This window comes from Octopus sinensis, linkage group LG18 (assembly GCF_006345805.1).
Source record: "Octopus sinensis linkage group LG18, ASM634580v1, whole genome shotgun sequence".
NCBI lineage: Eukaryota > Metazoa > Mollusca > Cephalopoda > Octopoda > Octopodidae > Octopus > Octopus sinensis.
Window position 1 is genome coordinate 8346848 of NC_043014.1, and position 7500 is coordinate 8354347.

At 38.8% G+C, this 7500-nt stretch overlaps 1 protein-coding gene across 2 annotated transcripts in view; it reads left to right on the plus strand.

The window, feature by feature from the left end:
- Nucleotides 1-7500, plus strand: part of LOC115221376 (zinc finger protein OZF-like) — a 59272-nt gene that overhangs the window by 25139 nt on the left and 26633 nt on the right. Inside the window, exon 1 of one of the 2 annotated variants that reach the window (XM_029791553.2) lies at nucleotides 3612-4235. The exons of the other annotated variant lie outside the window; for it this stretch is intronic. The gene's annotated coding sequence lies outside the window, so the exon portion shown is untranslated. Of the gene's footprint in view, nucleotides 1-3611; nucleotides 4236-7500 lie in introns of those variants that run through there. 2 annotated transcript variants of the gene reach the window in all.

Sequence of the window (7500 nt, forward strand, 5' to 3'; positions counted from 1 at the left end):
ATTGACAACCAGTGTTGGTGTTACTGCGTCCCTGTAACTTAGCGGTTTGGCAAAAGAGACTGATAGAAGAAGTATCAGGCTTTGAGAACTGGACCCATGACTTAACAATAATAAATCCTGGGGGCGATTTGTCTGACTAAAAACCCTTCAAGGTGGTGCCCCAGCATGGGCACAGACAAATGACTGAAATAAGTTAAAAGTAAACGAAAAGATATGAACTAAGGGAAATAACTCAAGTTGCTCAATACCATTTATCATTTTAGTCAGGTGAGGAAGCTGGCCCTTCACACAGCCTCCAAGACTAGAGGGAGGGATGGAGGAAGGAAAGTATCCTCTAACTGGTGACCTGGCCTCAATGTTTGCAGCAAAATGGACTTTGTCATATGTATCCAAAATGCTAGATTGTCGTATTAAACTAAGCAACAGATTAATCTTACCACTCAAGTAAGCCACAGAAGGATTTGAACTCAGAGTGCAAAGAGCTGGAATATATACTGCAAGGTATCCACTCCAACATTCTTACAGTTCTTTCAATCCAAAGCCTTAGATTGGTCCCTTCTTGTTGAATCTGAAAGTATGAACAGCAAGATGACTTCAGAGAAACTTGAACTCAGGATGCCAATTGTCAGAACAAATATTACAAAGCAGTCTAACTAACACTTGAACAACTCCGCCAGGATCTTTCCGGCTTGACCAGCAGTTTTTTAAAATAATTTCCACGTAACTAAATACTTTTAAACTTCGTATACTGGTAGAATGTATTTATAAAACATCTTTTTCTCTTGGCCTTATTGAGAAAATTTCTATAGTTTGTAAGATATTTGTTGTTTTTTTTCTTCAATTCCTGCAATTCCAACCAATCAATGACGTCTATTGAGGTGAAAACATTCTGTGCCGTATGAATATGTCCCTCATTTAAGAAACAGATTGGGTTTATTTACATTTCTGAAGAAAAATAGATACCCTTCCCCCCATCCCTAGCCCTAACCCTAACTCTAACCCTAACCCTAAAACAGATTGAAATGCAATAGATCGATACTAGGGTCATAATTATGGGTGACAATTTCATATGACACTGCTAGAAGAAACTGCCATTCAAACCGAAAAGATCCTTCAGCCAATTTGATGCCTATATAACTTTAGGCAAGTTAAAGCGTTGACTTACTGAATGATGTACTCCAACAATTACCAATCAACTGCTGTCTGACTTGAGCTTACAAGCTCATTTGGGCACAGCTTGTACAGGTCTAAGCCTTTAGCAGTCAGATTACTCTGTCAAATGTAATGCTTATTTATCCACGTTGTTTCGAATTAATCATGATTATCTCATAGCTTCAAGATTTTCATGATGAGATTGTTTATTTTTAGAATGATACTGTAGGGCAAGTGTGAAAGCTTGGATCTGGCCAATTTGAATATAAAACAGGTAGAATATTTGGGCTGGTTACAGCCAGGTTAAAAAGGTAAAGCATTTAAGCAATTTGGAGTATACAAGACTCCTTTCTTCCACAGAATGGGATATCAATCTTTCTCAGATGAACATTGGTGCCAGCTGTCACTGGTTTCTAATTTTTAGCTGAGTGGATTGAACCATCAAATAGGAAGTTAGTTAGTTAGTTAATTTTTTGGCTCAAAAAGCAAAAAGCAAGGCCATGTAGGGGGACATGGAGTGATGTACAGGGTGGTGTTCATGTAAAGAGTTCAGTCCACTTGTGGTCAAGGGAGACTTTGAACCGAGCGGTCGTCGGCATCTTCACTATCTCGTCCGGCAGCTTATTCCACGGATCCGCAACCCGGACGGAGAAAGCTCCTCTCCTTCGATTGAGATGAAATCGTCGCAGATAGAGCTTTTCGGAGTGACCCCGCAGCCGGCGCTCTGGAGCAGGAGTGAAAAACAGCTCTTTCGAGAGGTTACACTTTCCGCTTATGATGTTGTGAGCAAGAATGAGATCACCACGGCGACAGTGTTTTTCTAGAGAATAAAGGTCGAGCGTCTTCAGAACTGGACCCATGACTTAACAATTGTGAGCCCAACCCGAACCTTCTAACCAAACCAGTAGGCCAAATGCCTAAAAAAAAAAAGAAAAAAGGTTAGAAAAATAGAACCAAACAGCAATTGTTAGTGACACGAAGAAAAAGGGGAGAAATTTCCAGAAATTAAGAATTCATTACACAAAATTGATTAGCATAATTAAGTTTAGGGAGTGGTCGGATTTCTGTTTTGCAGGCATCAACAGTTAACAATTGCAACAACAAAACTTTGCTAGATTTGGTGGAACAACAACAACAGCAATGACAGACAGTAATGCTAACTTCAGTACCATAACAACAACAACAACAACAGTTGCAATTGACACATTATCTACATTATAGCAACAACAACAAACATTAATAGTAATAACCTCAACAACATTTACAACAGCAATAGCAACATCAGTTCATTTGTACTAAACAACAGGACAACAACAACAACAACAACAATAATGATAATAATAATGATGATGATGATAATAATGATGGTGATAATAATGATGGTAACAGAAGCTGTAGTTGTACAAGAACAATGGTAGCAGCGATGAACTGTTACTCACCAGCTGCTGCTGATGCCGCTGGTGGTGAGTAACATGAGCTGCAATAACAACAATAACAATAACAGCAACAATGTTAGCCCAGCAAATGATGTAGTTGTACAAGAACAATGGCAGAGGGCTCTGTCTACAAGAACGACGACAACAACAACAGCAACAACAACTGCAGCAGTTAACTGGTGCAACAACAGCAGCGGCAGCAGCAGCTGTAGCAGTGAACTGGTTACAAGAACAACAACTACCACCACCACCACCACCACCACCACCACCGCTACTACCACCACTACCACTACTACTACCACCACCACTACTACTACTATTACTACCACCACCACTACTACCACCACCACCACTGTCGCCACCACTATAACTACCACCATCACTACCACTGTCGCCACCCCAACTACCACCACCACTACTACCACCACCACCACTACTACTACCACCACCACCACTACTACCACTACTACCACCACCACCACTACTAACACTACTACCACCACCACCACCACCACTACTGCTGCCCCCACCCCGCCGCCGCCAAAAAAAAAGCTAAGCAATAAAACTAGGAGATGTAGTTGTAACAATAACCATTGAATGTTTATTGTTGTACAAGAACAAAAGCAGTGATCTAACTACAACTACAACAACAACAACGACGACAACAACAATCTTAGTAGTGGACCAGCCATACCAAACAGCAGCAGCAGTGAAGTGGCTGTAATAACAACAACGACAACAACAACAACACCAGTGGACTAGCAACAGCAACAAAGTCCACCATGGCTACAATAACAGCAGCAGTAGTAGTAGTAGTAGCAGTGAACCAGATATCGCAACAACAACAACAACAAGAAAGACAGCCATAGCTACAGCAACAACAAAGGCTGTCATAGTAGCAGCAGTAGTAGTTGTAGTAGTGGTGGTGGTGGTAGTAGTAGTAGTAGTAGTGGTGGTAGTAGTAGTAGTAGTAGCAGCAGTAGTAGTAGTAGTGGTGGTGGTGGTAGTGGTAGTAGCAGTGAACCAGCTACAACAACAAAGATAGCTTATAGCTGCAATAACAACAACAGCCGTGGCAGTAGTCGCTGTGAGGTGACTACAACAACAAAGGCAATCATAGCTACAACAACAACAAAAACGACGAGGACAGCCGTAGTAGTCGCAGTGAAAAGCTACAACAATAAGAACAGCCGTAGTAGTAGTAGTAGTAGTAGTAGCAGCAGCAGCAGCAACAATGAGCTAACAACAACAACAACAACAGGAATGTCAATAGCAGCAGCAGCAGCAGTGAACTAGTTACAACAATAGCAGCAACATTTAATACTAGTGCAGTCTAACTGTAGGCTGTATTTGTACAAGAACAATGGCAATGCAATATAGTAGCAAGCAAGGCAGCTGTACAACAACAACAACAGCAACAACAACAACAACTGCAGTGTCGTAGCAACATGATACAGTTGAATCAAAACACAAAAGATTCAAGGTTCAGTGTGAAAGGGACGTGCCTGTAGCTGTTGCTCTCTCTCTTTCTCTCTTTGACTCCCTCGGTCCACTGGATGGATGGATGGATGATATACCAGGCAAACTTGAAGTCTGGACAGCTGGATGGAATGAAGATTGCCGGATCAAGCAATGAATATTTCTGAGGTTTGTTGTTTTCCTCTTGTTACCGTATCAATGTAACGTTTATTGGCAACACAAAAAAACACAGCTGAATGTGTAATGTCAGGTTTATTGCATATTAGATAGAAACAACTTGAGTTTAAGATATGCAAGGTTTTGCTGCTGCTGTTGTTGTTGTTGTTATTATTATTATTTGATAGAACACATTTGAACAACTACAGTGAGCTGGTCTTTTAACATTTGAAATGCGAGGAAACGTAAGGTTTAATAGCTGTTTGAGCTGCTTTGCTGCTAGTGGAGAAGAAAATACCTGTGTGGTTATTGATTAATAACACACAGGATCACAGTTTAGCCTGATTTTGAGTTTTGTAAAATGCTGAATGATTTGAGCTTCTAATGTACATGTTTGGTCAAGTCAGATCTTTATACTTGTCTCTGTTTTACATTTATATTTACATTTTCTTTTTGTGTGTTTGTGTGATCTGCTCCCACCCTGCAAAGTTTTTTATTCTTTTACTTGTTTCAGGCATTTGACTGCGGCCATGCTGGAGCACCGCCTTTAGTCGAGCAAATCGACCCCGGGACTTATTCTTTGTAAGCCCAGTACTTATTCTATCGGTCTCTTTTGCCGAACCGCTAAGTGATGGGGACGTAAACACACCAGCATCGGTTGTTGAGCTATGCTGGGGGGACAAACACAGACACACAAACACACACACATACATATATATATATATATATATATATATATATATATATATTATATATATATATATATATATATACATATATACGACAGGCTTCTTTCAGTTTCCATCTACCAAATCCACTCACAAGGCATTGGTCAGCCCGGGGCTATAGTAGAAGACACTTACCCAAGATGCCACGCAGTGGGACTGAACCCAGAACCATGTGGTTGGTTAGCAAGCTACTTACCACACAGCCACTCCTGCACCATATTTGAATATTTATATAGGAAGTGTTGAAGTAAATGTTTCTTAACTCTTCAACTATGATGATGGAATCATTTATTTTCAGCTGGACAGACTAAAGACACACAATGATATACTAATACCCAAGGTACTATGCCAGTGCTTTTCAACCTTTTTGCTGGAGCGGAACCCCAACAAAAACATTTCACTGGGTCGAGGAACCCCTGTGCAATAATTTAATTGTCTTATGCACACATATCTGCACAGGAGAATGAAAAATTACTGTCGATTTTAGCATTTTTGTAACTTCTTGCGGAACCCCTGGACTGTACTGGCGGAACCCTGGTTGAAAACCACTGTACTATACAATATTCATCACAAAGTTTGAACTCATGACTTTATCATAAGCAGTCTCGCATTTTAATGTTATAAAATGAGTTAACAAAATAAAATATTCCTGAGGTTTGGGATATGTTCAGAAGTAGATGAATGTGAGCGTCTAGTTCTCAAAAATATGAAGCTTTTACATTTTTTTGTGCCTTTTAAAAACACCAAATTGTTAAATTCTTTGGACATTGCTTTGAAAATTTTTATTGATCCAAGAATGTGATAGGATTTAGAACTTATTGGTATTAACAGTAGGAAAAGTGTTAGAATTAAAGGTTATGATTGATTAGTGAGGTGATTGGCAGTGGGGACATTGGATAAGTAGTGAAAGAAAGTTCATGGCTAAGTCACTTCATGGTAAATACCTTGAGTTGATAGAATGTGAAGATTGAAGGGGTACTGTCAACATGGACTGGTATCGCATAGCAGAGGAGGTAACTTTGAAGCCTTTTTTCTTTTTTTTTTTTGAGAGTATACTGTTCATCAGAATTGTTTCTCCACATTTTGACTCCGTGACATTTATTATTATTAGGGCAGCAATCTGAGAAAATCATTAGCACATCAGACAAAATGCTTAGCAGTATTTCTCCCAGCTTTATGTTCTGAGTTCAAATACTGCCAAGGTCATCTTTGCCTTTTACCCTTTCAGAGTCAATAAAATAAATACCAGCTAAGCACTAGTGTCACTGTAATCAACTAGCAGAATTTCAAAACTTTTATATTATCATATAAAAGCAATGAAATGGCGGAATCATAAGCATGCAGAACGAAATGCTTAGCAGTATTTCGCCTTTCGCTACGTTCTGAGTTGAAATTCTGCCGAGGTCGACTTTGCCTTTCATCCTTTTGGGGTTGCTAAAATAAGTACTTTTTACACACTGGGGTCGATGTAATCGACTAGTTCCTTCCCCAAAAATTTCAGGCCATGTACCTATAGCAGAAAAAAAAATTATTATTATTATTATCATTATTATTATTATTATTATTATTATTATTATTATTCAGTAATAATAATAATCTTTCGTTATTATTATTATTATTATTATTATTATTATTATTATTATTATTATTCAGTAATAATAATAATCTTTTGTTATTATTATTATTATTATTATTATTATTATTATTCTGAAAGACTCTCGGATTCATCATCATCATCATCATCATCGTTTAGCATCCGTTTTCCATGCTAGCATGGGTTGGATTGTTCTTAATTACTGGTTGTTCTTTACTTGAAAGCAGGCAATGACAAATCACCAAAGGTTTCAGGTAGTGCCTTCTCCTGTGACTCGAAGGGTCAATACTTTCCTTAGGATGTGAGCTGTACCCAACATTGCTGTCTTCTGGGTCACTTCAAACCTGACAGCAGCTCCAATGTTTTTAATATGCTTTTCAAAGCTCTTGGAAACTGCTCCTAATAGTCCAATTACCACTGATATCACCATTATTTTCCTCATGCCCCATAACTTCCCTATGTCGTCAGGTTCAATCTCACTGCACAGCACTATTGATAAATGTCCATCAACATGGTTTGACCAGTTGAATTGACCAGTGCCTTATGAATGAAAATTTGGTTCAAGACCTATCATGTGTATGTGTGTGTGTGTGTACATATATATATATATATATATATATAATTCATAAATCTAAGGGTAGCAAAAAAGCTAAAGATGGCAATGCCAATTGTAACTTAAAATCATTTTATTTTATTTACAAAAGATTGCCGAAACTATGCATAGTCCAGGAAAGATAGGGTAAACGTTTTTATTTCTCATTCCCTTTCAGAATTACAACTATTAGTGGTTTGGAGTTTGACTGTTCTTTCTAGTGAGTCAGATATCCTATTATGGTCATCTCTTATATGTTTCGGTGGCACATAAGAAAACCATCCGAACGTGACCGTAGCCAGTACCGCAATGACTGGCCTCCGTGCTGAGGGCACGTAACAAACACCATCCGAGCGTGGCCGT